This window comes from Sorex araneus, chromosome X (genome assembly GCF_027595985.1).
Source record: "Sorex araneus isolate mSorAra2 chromosome X, mSorAra2.pri, whole genome shotgun sequence".
NCBI classification, from domain to species: Eukaryota; Metazoa; Chordata; class Mammalia; order Eulipotyphla; family Soricidae; genus Sorex; species Sorex araneus.
The window spans coordinates 21,938,247-21,951,742 of record NC_073313.1 but is presented as its reverse complement, the minus strand read 5'-3'; the positions used below and the strand labels follow the sequence as shown (position 1 = coordinate 21,951,742).

Below are 13,496 nucleotides of genomic sequence, written 5' to 3'. Positions count from 1 at the left end.
GTAGGCTCTGAGCATAGCTGGGAGTGACCAAAAAAACGAAAAAATAGAAAGGTATGCAAATGAGCATATGTTCTAAAGACATCACTAGTCTTTAGCAAATGCAAATTAAACTCACAATATAAATTACACTCACTCTACATCTACTACAACGGCAAAGAAACAAAGCCTGACAACGCCAAATTCTGATGAGGATGTGGAGAGCAGAACACTCATAAAGAACTCGAGGTCGATGGGAATGCAAAAAATGACACAGTCACTTTGGAAACCAATTTGACAGTTGCTTATAAAGTTAAACATACACTTGCATATGACCTGGAAATCCATTCTAGATGTTTATCCAAGAGAAATGAAAACCTGTACTTCGACAAAATCCTTTTTAGAGCTTCATTCAAGCCATTCAACCCAAAGATCTTCCACTGGCCCACAGAACAACCATCACACACAATAGAACACTACTCAGCATGGACACACAACACAACAGGAGCAAGTTGATACCATGTAGCCAAAAAAAGGCAAAATTCAGAGAAAAAAGAGAGTGGGGAGAGCAGTTGACTACAAAGAGGCAAATTACAAAGAGGTAATTTCAGGGAGCCATTCTGGATCTATTATACTTCTTTGTTGTGCATCACAATATTCTTCCAATGTATTTCACCCATTCCCCCTCCCTTTGCTGTTGCTATGGCCAGGGTTACACAGACTTGGTCACTGTGTGCCGAGATCACAAACTTGGTTCTGGCACCAGGAGCAGAGCCACCAGTCTCACATTCCCACATGTGGAGCAGTGCTGGCAATTGAATTCTGGAACTCACTGGCCTCAGGCTTACAAGGCAAGCACTTTTGCCTGTGAGCTATCCCTTGTCCTCCTACATATAAATTTGAATTTTTGGCTTTTGTTTTTGAATCACACACCAGGATGTTTAGAGGTTACTCATGGCTCTGCACGGAGGACCTTATGGGATGCCCAAGGTCAAACCTGGGTCACTCTAGCTTCTAAATTCAATTTTTTTAAAAACATCTAGAACCTTCTCTAAATAAATGTATTAATAGTTCTTGAAAATTAGCACCAGGTTAAAGACCGAAAAAAAGTTTTAACAGCAAATTTCCCAACTTAAATGTGATTTACACATTGAAAAGTCAAATTTAGATATGAAACTTAGCATCAAAAATTAGCATCCAAGGGGTCATCAAGATAGTACAACAGGTAAGGTGCTTTCTTTGCATGTGGCTGACCTGGGTTGAATTGCCAGCAGATCCCTTAAATCTGCCAGGTGTGATCCCTGAGAATAGAGCCAGGATGTTGCCCCCAAACCAAAAAATAATTAGCATCTAAATGAAAATCTGGATTCTACATGCCAATATCATAAAATTTTCAACATTAGAGTCGTTGATCTACCTTCTCTACTTCATTCTCTATATACTGAACTCTGAAATAGCTTTTTAAATATTTTTGGCAGAGTCAAGGATCAAACCAAGGCCACACATGTGCAAGGCTCAAATATTTTCCTTAATACATAAAGTATGCACAGAATCATAATTTTATGTGAAAATCTCCTTTATAAGACAAGTTCTACAAAATCCAAGTTAAGTGTTAGTGATGTTTATGAAAAATGCAAGGAAAACTAGTGCTCCTGTATCTAGAAATAAAACGATGTTTCCGAACATCCATCTTGTCTGTGTGTATTGCTAAAATCTTGAAATGGTATTCAGTATTCCCTCTCTAATTAGCCCCAAACAACTAATTTATAAGCCAGCCGGGCTTCATCCTCTTTCAATTCATAATCTACCACCATTTTTTCCAAAAAATTAAGGAAGCCAAAATCATGAAACATAATATTATGATTAAGATGCTTTGGCTTTCAATTCAATTTAGAGCACTCAGAAATTCTGCAAAGCTTCATGGCATAGGAAAGGAAAGTGTAGGCATTGTTGAGAAAGCAAAAGCTTCCCTTTGGTGAAGTGAATCTTAGTCCACTTATTTTAAAAGTGTAGTCAATTTGGGGCTGGAGCAATAGCACAGCGGGTAGGGCGTTTATCTTGCACGCAGCCAACCTGGGTTCGATTCCCAGCATCCCATATGGTACCCTGAGCACCAACAGGGGTAATTCCTGAGTGCAGAGACAGGAGTAACCCATGAGCATCGCCAGGTGTGACCCAAAAAGCAAAAAAAAAGTGTAGTCAATTTAATGAAGTTTCTGGACCCTCTTTTTTAAGCTTTCAGTTTGCTGTGGCTTCTTGGGCACATTTAAAATACATCAACAAGCCAGGGTATTAGTACAGCAGGTAGGGTGCTTGGCTGGCTCAATTTCAGGTACCCCAAAAAGGGACCCCCCACCCCCACCAGGAGATATCTCTGAGCACCACTGGATGTGGCTCCTAAAACAAAGAAACAAAACATACACCAACAGAATGAATAAGCGAGCAGGAGACCCAGGGATACAGCAGTCAACTAAATCTCATTAGAAACAAACTTTAACTCTTGGTACCAAAGACTTTCTCAAGGGGACACTGTGTTATTTGAAGTTTTCTAATCCTTGCTTTTATAAATGATCTGAATACTGAACATCTAAAATATGTGTTTATAAAAATGGGTATTGAATTGAAAATACATTTTTTTCCAACTGCAATAAACCTTGGGTTAAGAGATAAAGCAGAAAAAAACATCTGACAAATCATGGCTGGAAAAGAAAAGACAGAGATATTAGAAAGAATTTCATTCCAAAGAGTTTCTCCTTGTCACCCTACAGAGTTTGCTATGAGTCAGACAAACTTGGGCCTAAGTGAATAGAACTTCAAGACGCTATTTCAGTTAACACATACTGAGTCAACCTTCTTTCCAAACATTCTTTCCGGTTCACATATATTCAAATTGTTCTCATCCTCATCTCCATACAATAAAATAAACCCAAACACATGGAGCAAAATATGTTTACTAGCATTACCATTTGTTGTTTCCTAGATTTTGAATTTTCAAAGGGACAAACCCTTGAAACCTATGGAAAATTCCCGTTCCATTTCTCCACAGGGAACATTGCAGAGGCCCAGCATGGAATTTTAATCAACCCTTACTTGCCCAACTGCACATCCTTGGCAAGGAGCTACATCTGCCCATTGGAAAAGGACCTTTTTCCTCACCCAGAGGCACCACCTGCTCATGCAAGCATATGCCAACAATGCTGGACCTATTCAGCAGGAGTCTTTTTTTCTTATCCCCAGGATCTTCTGTGACATAAAAGCTAAAGATATTGAGGAAAACCGATTTCTATGAAAAAGAAGACTATGCACAGGGTGGTAGGAGAGTTTGGGTTTAAAACCTGTCCTAAATGGGTAAAAAGGGACCTCAGCAGCCAAAGAACTCAAAGGTTCTTGGGAGCATAGACACCAGTCAATGAGTTCACAGTGCCAGGATCCAAAAGCAAAGGGAAGACCCAGGGCCACAGCAGTAAAATTCCTGTGATGGGATTCCAGTATCTAATCCTGGAATGGCAGGTTTAGCTGAACATTGAGATCCATAAAAGCTGAGAAATGAGGCAACTAGGAGACCAGGAAAGTGCATACCTAGGCTACTTTTTTGCCTTGCACGCTCCCGACCCAGGTTAGATTCTTCCGTCACTCTCGGAGAGCCTGGCAAGCTGCCGAGAGTATCCCGCCCACACGGCAGAGCCTGGCAAGCTACCTGTGCTGTATTCGATATGCCAAAAACAGTAACAACAAGTCTCACAATGGAGATGTTACTGGTGCCCACTTGAGCAAATCGATGAACAAGGGGAGGACAGTGTTACAGTGCTACAGTTTCTCATGAAGGGGCTGGAGTGATAGTACAGCAGGTAGGGCATTTGCCTTGCACGTGGCCAACCCGGGTTTGATTGCCAGCATCCCATATGGTCCCTTGAATACCACCAGGAGTAACCCCTGTGTATCGCCGGGTGTGACCCAAAAAGCAAAATTTTTCAAAAAAAAAAATAACAATCAGTTTCCCATGAAAAGGTAAGTTGTGGGGCTGGAAGTCAGGAAAGGATATTGGCTAAAGAAATTGCCTATTTCCTGTCTATCTGTGTTTGAGACCTAAGAGGAATGATGGGTACACAAATGGAAGTGAAATATTCTCCAAATGGCCTTAACTGCATGTGTGATGACACATCAGAGAGAAGGGCTCCCTTTGTCACATGCTGCTACATTCCAACATATCGCTAATAAATGTCATCAAATTCATTCCAGCAAGTCCTCACACTGACGGTGGAAAGCAAATTCCAATTCACGTGATTCCATATGACTTGGAGAGGTGGGGTCTTGGGCCCAAGGATACAGTGAGTAAAGCACAAAGTCAAACAGTGGACACATTATTTGCTATTGTTGCTGTGATTGCTGTTCTTGGGGGGCCACATCCGATAGTGTCTGGGGGCCACACAGTGCTGTCCATCAAAGCAGGTCCTCATACATGCAAGGCAGGCACACTACCATGGAGCCTCATGCTCAGGTCCTTCCAATATTTTTTTAAAATACTGTGCTTCTTTATTTATTCAGTTTTGGGGGGAACATACCCAGCATGTCTCAGGGCTTAGTCCTGGCTCTGTACTCAGGGATACCTCCTGGTAGGGCTTAAGGGACCATCTGGGGAGTCAGATATCCAGGTCGGCCACATGCAGAGCAAGGCAAGCTCCTTTCCCACTGCACTGTCACTCCACACTCGCCTCCTATACTTTAACACCAAAACCACGTCACTGTTCCAGTGGTTTTCAAACTAGGTTCCACAAAACTTAAAAGGTATCACAGTGGCTCTAGACATTCATTTTCTTCCTTATGAACTGAATTCTCTTTATTTTTTTTTAGTTACTGTGAAACTACAAAAGTATTCATGATTGGGTTTTAGGCATACAATGTTTCAACACCAACCCCTTCACCAGTGCCCACTGCCCTCCACCAGTGCCCCCCACTCCCACTAGCTTACAATCAACCAGTCTGCTGTGATATATATACATATATATATATACACATATATGTTTTGTACTGTGGTTTACAGTACCATTGCTGTTACAGTTTTGTACCTAACACTTTACCCACTCCTCCCGGTTGAACACTTAGCTCCACCATAGCTTCCCAAAGCTATTGTCCACCAAAGATATTGTCCCCTTCCTGTCCTCTCCCTCAACACCCTTAAGTGGCATGTTTCCTACTGAATATCAGTTCTATTCTTGGTTTCAATGGAAAAATTCCAAAATTCCTTTGGGTATTCATTATTCCTCCATTATGTTTCCTTCTGTCCCACATATGAGAGAGATCTTTATGTGTTTGGTCTCTCTCCCTCTGTCTAATTTCACTCAGCATGGTACACTCCAGTTCCTTCCATGTAGCAGCAAATTTTGTGACTTTACCATATCTTATGGTTTTCTCAATATACAATATTCCACAGCATGTATGTACCGTAGTTTCTTTGTCCAGTCATCTATTCCTGGATATTTGGGTCGTTTCTAGATTTTGACTATTGTGAATAGTGCTGGAAGGAACATAGCGGGTACCAAAGTCTTTTCTCCATTTTGTTTTTGGATCCTTGGGGTATATTCCCAGGAGCCATACTGCTGGGTAAAATGAAGCTCAATTCTTAGATTTCTTTTAAAGAATGTCCATATTGTTTTTCACAAAGGCTGGAACAGTTGACATTCCCACCAGCAGTGAATGAGAGTCCCTTTCTCCCCACACTCATGCTAGCACTGGTTGTCCTTATTCTTTTTGATGTGTGCCAGTCTCTTTGGTGTGAAATAATATCTCATGATTGTTTTGATTTGCATCTCCTGATAGTGTTGTGAAGCATTTTTTCATGTGCCTTTTGGCCATATGTATTTCTTCTTTCAGGAAGTTTCTGTCTATATTTTCTCCCCATTTTTGATGGGGTTAGATGTTTTTTTCTTGTAAAGTTCTACTGTGCTTTATTATTTTTGATAGTAGTCCCTTACTAGATGAGTGTTGGGCAAAAAATTTCTCCCATTCTGTGGGTTGTCTTTGTGTCCTGGTCATCATTGAGGTGCAGTAGCTTCATAATTTAATGTAGTCCCACTTATTTCTTTGCTTCCACTTGCACTGTCAGTAGTGTTTAATCCTTGAATATACCTTTAGCTTCAGTGTTAATGAGATAGCTGCCTGTTTTTCTCATGTGCCTTATGGATTCAAGTCTTAAATTAAATTAAATTAAGGTCTTTAATCCATTTTTATTTGACTTTTGTGTGTGAAGTTAGAAAAAGTTCTGTATCACTGATCACTGTCATTCGTTGTTCATCGATTTGCTGGAGTAGGCGCCAGTAATGTCTCCATTTGTCCCTGTTGCATGCTAGTGTAGCCCGATGGCGCACTGGGGGCTCTTTCAGGACCAAGGGAATGAGGACCATCGTCGTTACTGTTTTTGGCATATCGAGTATGCCACGGGTAGCTTGCCATGCTCTGTCATGCAGGCAGGATACTCTCAGTAGCTTGCTGGGCTCTCCGAGAGGGACAGAGGCTTTTGGGGCGGCCTCCAATCACCTTTTCAGGTATTCCCAGTCTACCAAATGTAAGTTTTTGGTCGACTGGCATGTTGTAACGACCTGCACACTGACCAACACACACTTGCCTGCGTCTCTAGGCAGCACCTGGGACATCTGCAGCCTCAGGTTGATCTCCTTGAGGTTGATGGAGTGCGCCCAGAGGTTGTTGAGCAGCTGGCAGAGCAGGACCCTATCACAGAGGATCTGTGCCAGGTCGAACACCTGCACCGAGTCCCAGGTCGCCCATTGGTTGGCTGACAGCACCCCATAGTGGATGAGCCATTGCATGCACCACCATCACGGCTCTACGTCCTACAGCTCTGCGACTCAGCCCGGCCAGGGCAGGTGGTGACACTGAGGCCACCACCGTGGTTTCTCTATGCGCCGTCAATGCCATTCTGTTCCAATCTTACAAAACAAGCCAGCGATGTCCATCAGGAATCACGCATAGAGTTCAATGCCTGGTGGGCTGAGCCATGAGTTATCTAAGGTGAGATGGTGAGCTTGGTTCAGGAGAGCGTGAGGGGTTCGGGCGGCAGTGGCAGTGCCATCTTGCCTCCAGTCAAATATGGTGTGGTAATTATGGAAAATGAGTAGGGAGTGTTGTGACCAAGTGGTTTAGGAATATGTTCACTCATGCGTGAGGCCCAGCCCAAGTGTGTGGAAAGCAGCCTGGAGCATGGGGCAGTTGGGTTGTGGAGGTCAGGTGCCAGGGCTGGGTCCCTTAGGGCAGGAAAGGGCTCTCATCTGCCCGCTTTGGGGCACGCCGAGTGAAAAACGTCTGGCACAGAGTCCAGTGGCATGGTTATGGGGGCCTCATTTTATGCTCCCTTCCAGGAGAAGCAGCCGTGAGTTCTGGATGGTGGCCGATGAGGAGATTATCTGGTACCGGCAGGAGGTGGCTCATGGGCATGACCCCTGGGCCACCAGAGACTGGGGGAAGCAGACAGAGGATCTCTTTTCCCAGGTCTCGTTGAACCCAGAGTCCAAGGTCACAAAGTTCCGCATTACCTGGATTCTGTAGGACTTCACTCATGTATGAGGCTCGGCCTGAACGTGTGGAAAGTGGCCTGGAGCACGGCGGCAGTTGGGTTGTGGAGGTCAGCTGCTGGGCTGGGTCCCTTGGGACAGAAAGGGCTCTCACCAACGACCCTCTGGGGTGCCCCGAGTGAAAATAGCCTGGTGCGGAGTCCGGTGGCATGGTTATGGGGGCCTCATTTTATGCTCCCTTCTGAGAGAAGCAGCCATGAGTTCCGGAGAGTGGCCAATGCTCTGGACAGTGGTCTGAGCTCCTTTTTTTTGGCATATGGCTTACAAGTTTTTCCAACACTACTTATTGAAGAGGCTTCCCTTGCTCCAGTTCATGTTTTTTGCTCCTTTATCAAAGATTAACTGATCAAATACCTGAGGGTCTGTCTCAGGAAATTTAAATCTGTTACATTGATGTGAGGTCTATCTTTATTCAATACCATGCTATTTTAATCCCTACCACTTTGTAATTCAGTTTTAAGTTGGGAAAAGTGATGCCTCCCATCATCTTTTTCCTCAGGATTGCTTTAGCTCTGTGTGTGTGTGCATGTGTGTGTGTGGGGGTGTTATTTTTCCATATGGATTTCAGGAGCATTTGATCTATTTCTTTGAAAAATGTCATGGGTATCCTTATAGGAACTGCTTTGAATTGGTACAATGCTTTGGGAAGGGTTCCCATTTTTATTATATTAATTCTCCCAATTTATAAGCAGAGGAGATGTTTCCATTTCTTCATGTTCTTATTTCCTGAAGTAGTGTTTTGTAGTTTTCTTTGTATAGGTCTTTCACCTCTTTAGTTAAGCTGATTGAGTTATTTAATTTTCTGAGGCACAATTTTGAGTGGGACTTTTTAAAAAATCTATTCTTCATTATTTTCATATAGGAAAGCCATGGACTTTTCCACATTAATTTTGTAGTCTTCCACTTTATTACACAAGTATATTGTTTATAGGAACTTGTTTATAGAGTCTCTAGGATGTTATAAATATAGTATGTCATCTGCAGATAGTGTTTGACTTCATTCTCTCCTATCTGGATGCCCTTGATATCTTTTTCTTGCCTAATTGCTATGGCAAATACTTCCAGTACAGTATTGAATAGAAGTGTCAAGAGTGGGCAACCTTGTCTTATGCCTGACCAAAGAGGGAAGACTTTTAGGTTTTCCCCATTGAGCATAATGTTTGCTGTGGGCTTGTGGTAAATGGCTTTGTGGTAAGTGACTCTGTTCAGGAAAGTTCCTTTAATTCCCATTTTATTGAGAGTTTTTATCATGAATGAATGCTGGATCCTGTCAAATGCTTTCTCTGTGTCTACTGATATGATCATATATTTTTTCCTTTTCCTTTTATTGATATGCTGTATTACTTTGATTGACTTTTATATGTTAAACCATCTTTCCATCTCCAGATGAATCTCACTTGGTCATAGTGAATTATTTTTACACTATGAAAAAAATAGAAACAGAGTATTTCTATTTCTTCGATTTCCTGCAAAGTATTAGCAGTAGGTTTCTTTTAAAGGTTTGAGAGAACCCACTAGGGAGTCCATATAGACCTGGGCTTTTGTTTTTGGGGTAGGCTTTTGATTACCATTTCAATTTCTCCAAAAGTGATATGTCTGTTCAAGTGTTCTCTATCTTTTCAGTTCAGCTTTGGGAAGTTACAGGAGTTCAAGAATTTATCAACTTCTTCTAGGGTCTCTTATTTTGTGGTATAAAGATTCTTGAAGTATTCTCTGATGATCCATTCAATTTCTCTGGTATCTGTTGTGACATACCCCTTTTCATTTCTTATTTGGTTTATTATGGTTCATTATCTCTCTCGTTTTTTGTGAATCTTGCTGATGGTTTGTCCATCTTGCTTAGTTTTTCAAAGCTCTTGGTTTCATTGATCTTTTGGATTTCTTTCTCGGATTCCAATTCATTTATTTCTGTTCTAAGTTTTATTATTTCCTTCCTTCTGCATGTTTTGGGCTCCTTTTGTTTCTTATTTTCCTGAACTGAATTTTTTAAAAAACTAATAAAAGCTACTCACAAGTTATACAACATTGGAGGCCACCAATACAAGAACTCTTGTTAGCAAATTGAATTTTAGATAGCTTACAAGAAAGCCTCTCCTACCACACATCTAGACACATTCTTGCACTTCTTATAACTGTGTCATTATTAGGAGGACTTTAGCTCTATTGTTCGGAGAGAGGTGCTGTTGCTTTGCTAATCCTCGTGCATGAACATTAACTTATGTAAGATGGTGTAAATAGGGACATAAGTAAAGCAAACATGTGCTGCACTTCAATTAATGCACAGTCATGCTCAAACACATCACTTTGGAAGAGACTGCAGTATTGGCAAAGAAAATCAGTAGTAAACGCCTGAGTTGCTGCTTATATCTGGAATGGATTCTATTAGTGGGAGTTGAGGGTTTCTAGGATTGGTAATTGAATATTAACTGTGCAAGGCAAGCTGTTGAAACAAACTGGTGACCAGGTTTCTCTATTTCTTCATGTTTCCTGAAAAGTGACATGAGAACTAGAGGCTTGACCAGGTTCAAGTTTATAATTTTGACTCTTTTATTTGTTTTGTTTGATGAGTCATCATTAGTGATGATGTATGCTTTCTACTACATGGTATCAGGAGGCACACAAGATCCACTTGTAGCAATGTTACCATTAATATTTAGATTCAGGTGACACCAATGTGATCGCACAACCATAATATTCCCAATCACCATTTGCCTCATAACTTTAGCATTGAGACTTTGGCAGAAGGACACACCTGGTGGTACTCAGGATTTACTCCTGGCTCTGCACTCAGGGATCACTCCTAGCAGGTTCAAGGGACCATATGGGGGGCCAGGAATTGAATCTGGATAGGACTCATGCAAGGCAAAGCCCCCTACCCATTGTACTATCAACATGGCCTTCTAGTATACTTTGTTGGCATGTCACTTGTCACTTGTCAAGCCGTTACTCATTGATTTGCTCAAGCAGGTGGCAGTAACATCTCCACTCATCCCTTTCGTGTGCTAGTGTAGCTCAATAGCGTCTGCTCACTCCAGGAACATGAAGAGCCTCAAACTGTTCCTTCAGGGTCTTGATGAAGAAGTCTGACCATCTCATAGGTGGGCAGCCAGGTGTTCTTTTGACGTCCCATGGAATCAATCCAGTGGGTAACAGCTCTCAAGAGGGTGGCAACCGTGCCAACCAGCGAAGAACAAACCAATATGCCACCCACATGGCAGAGCCTGGCAAGTTACTCATGGCGTATTCAATATGCCAAAAACAGTAACAAAAATGGACTGGACTTTGTTAGAATAAATTTATTATTTCATTGATAGCTTTAATAATAGTAAAATTCTATTTTTTCTACATTTAAAAACTATGATCCTAGGCTACAGGGAGTTAGTCAAATCCAGAATGCTGTAGATTAAAATAGAACAATGAACATGTGATTGACATTTGGAAATCAAATCAAGGACCAACTGTTTAATTTTTTTGAAATAGATTTTAGAGATAATCATAAAAAATAGAAATTAACTAGGAAATAGGTATTATAGAATTATATTTTCATATGTAATAATAGTCCTTTCCATTAGATAGTACTAATATGTATAACAGTGTAATGAAATTACACTTCAGATTTGCTTTAAAATGCTCCATCTCCCCACAAAAAGGGCTTTAGAGAAAACAAGAATAGCATAAATTTGATGGTTGCTTCAGCTGGATTGATGCACATGGTAATTGTAATACCGTTTCTGGCCTGTATCATTCTTCATAATAAAATGCTTTATAGGGGGCTGGAGCAATAGCACAGCAGGTAGGGCGTTCGCCTTGCATGCGGCCAACCCGGGTTCGATTCCCAGCATCCCATATGGTCCCCTGAGCACCACCAGGAGTAATTCCTGAGTGCATGAGCCAGGAGTAACCACTGTGCATCGCCGGTGTGACCCAAAAAGCCAAAAAAACACACTTTTTAAAATAAATTCAACTATTGAACTAGGTCCAGAAGTAGCTAAAAAATAATTTGCAATGGTGTACAGAAAATCAAGATTTTTCTATCACTTCATAGAGTACATGCACTAAAATTTTGTTTTGGAGGAGGCTGGGGACTGGACTATGCTCTACCACCTAAGCTGCATCTTCTGGCAAGTGCATAAGCAAATTTAATTTGAAAGACAACCTTCAGCTTACTTCAAATTTCAGCTTACTTCAAAGCACCACTTAAGGTGTATGGAAGTATATCCTGATGTTCTTGAATTGTTCTAAAATGTTAAAGCATGGGGGGTATCCTTTTTTAATTTATTTTTTTGCTTTTTGGGTCACACCCGGCGATGCACAGGGGTTACTCCTGGCTCATGTACTCAGGAACTACTCCTGGTGGTGCTCAGGGAATCATAACGGATGCTGGGAATCAAACCCGGGTCGGCCAAACCTGGATCAGCCACATGCAAGGTAAACAACCTACTCACTGTACTAGTACTCCAGCCCCTTTTTTTGTTTGTTTTTTATTTGGGGCCATACCTAGTTGTGCTCAGATTTTGGTTTGGGGCCGCCACACTAACTCCTGGCCCTGTGCTCAGGGATCATCCTTGGAAGGGTATGGGGTAGCATTTGGGTATGGGTAGCACCCACTCATAATTGTCGGTGCCAGCAGTTAAACCCAAGTTGGCCACATGCAAGTCAAGTGCCCTACATGCTGTACTATATCTCCAGTCCCTCTTTGCTTTCTTTTTATTATTTTTAAATATTTTTTATTTCATTAAAAACAAAGTTATTGATAATTGGGTTTTAGGCATATAATATTTCAACACCAATCTCACCACCAGTGTCAACTTCCCTCCACCAGTGTTCCCATACTCCATTCAAACCTGTCACCCCACTCCTCACCTGTCACCTTGACAGACACATTACAAAGTTCAGTGATTGCAACTTAGATCTCATGTTTTCATTGTTGTTAAGCTTGTATCTTGGATATATAGCTATACCTCTTTCCCATATCATCAGTATAACCAAAGTTATGGCCCCTGTCCCCTCTTACTTCCCTTTTCACCTTCTTTTTGAGTAATCAATAGATTAACATGAGACATAGTACACTGACCCATTGTTATCATTGAGTCTTCCATAATATGTTCCATCCCATTAGCATCAAAACATATCTCAGTAACATGTGGTTTGCTCCATCACCAAGATCTCTGGTTCTCTTGAAGGGAATTCTTTCATTGACTAGAGATTCTTTACGGAGCCTGCAATTGTCTTAACTGGAGGTTTGGGGGCCAAAGAGATAGCACAGGGATTAAGGCACTTGTATTGCTGTGGCTGACCCAGTTTTATCTGTTGTACCACACATGGTTCCCAAGCATCACCAGGACTGATCCCTGAGCACAAAGCCTGAACACAATTAATAGCAAGCCCTGGACACAGCTGATCTGCAGCAAATGAACCAAAAAATAACATCACCATTGTGAGGCTTGTTGTTTCTGTTTTTTGCATATCGAATATGCCACAGGTAGCATGCCAGGCTCTGCCATGCAGGCAAGATACTCTCGGTAGCTTGCCGGGCTCTTTGAGAGGGGCGGAAGAACTGACCCTGGGTCGGCTGCATGCGAGGTGAATGCCCTACCCGCTGCACTATCACTCCAGCCCAAACCGGAAAAGAAAATGAAATAAAATGAAACAAAGAGATGAGCAAATCACAGCTGGTGGTAGTTGGAACTGGAAAGACAGAACAGGACGTAGAGCAATTGCCATGCATAGCCAACTCAGATTTGATCCCCAGAACCTCATATGGTCCTCTGACCCCCTCCAGGAGTGACCCAGGAGTGCAGAGCCAGGAATGAGCCCTGAGCACTGTTGGATGTGGCCCAGAAACCAAAAAACAGAATGGAAGCTAAAATGAGCCATTTGAAAATGACATTTAAACACTTGTCAAGCTCTTCCACTGATTGCTCTTTCATTGTT

The 13,496-nt window shown here is 41.8% G+C and overlaps 1 protein-coding gene across 2 annotated transcripts in view; it reads right to left on the bottom strand.

Moving 5' to 3' along the window:
* PHEX (phosphate regulating endopeptidase X-linked) overlaps positions 1–13,496 on the bottom strand; it is a 256,340-nt gene that overhangs the window by 198,357 nt on the left and 44,487 nt on the right. The window lies entirely within an intron of this gene.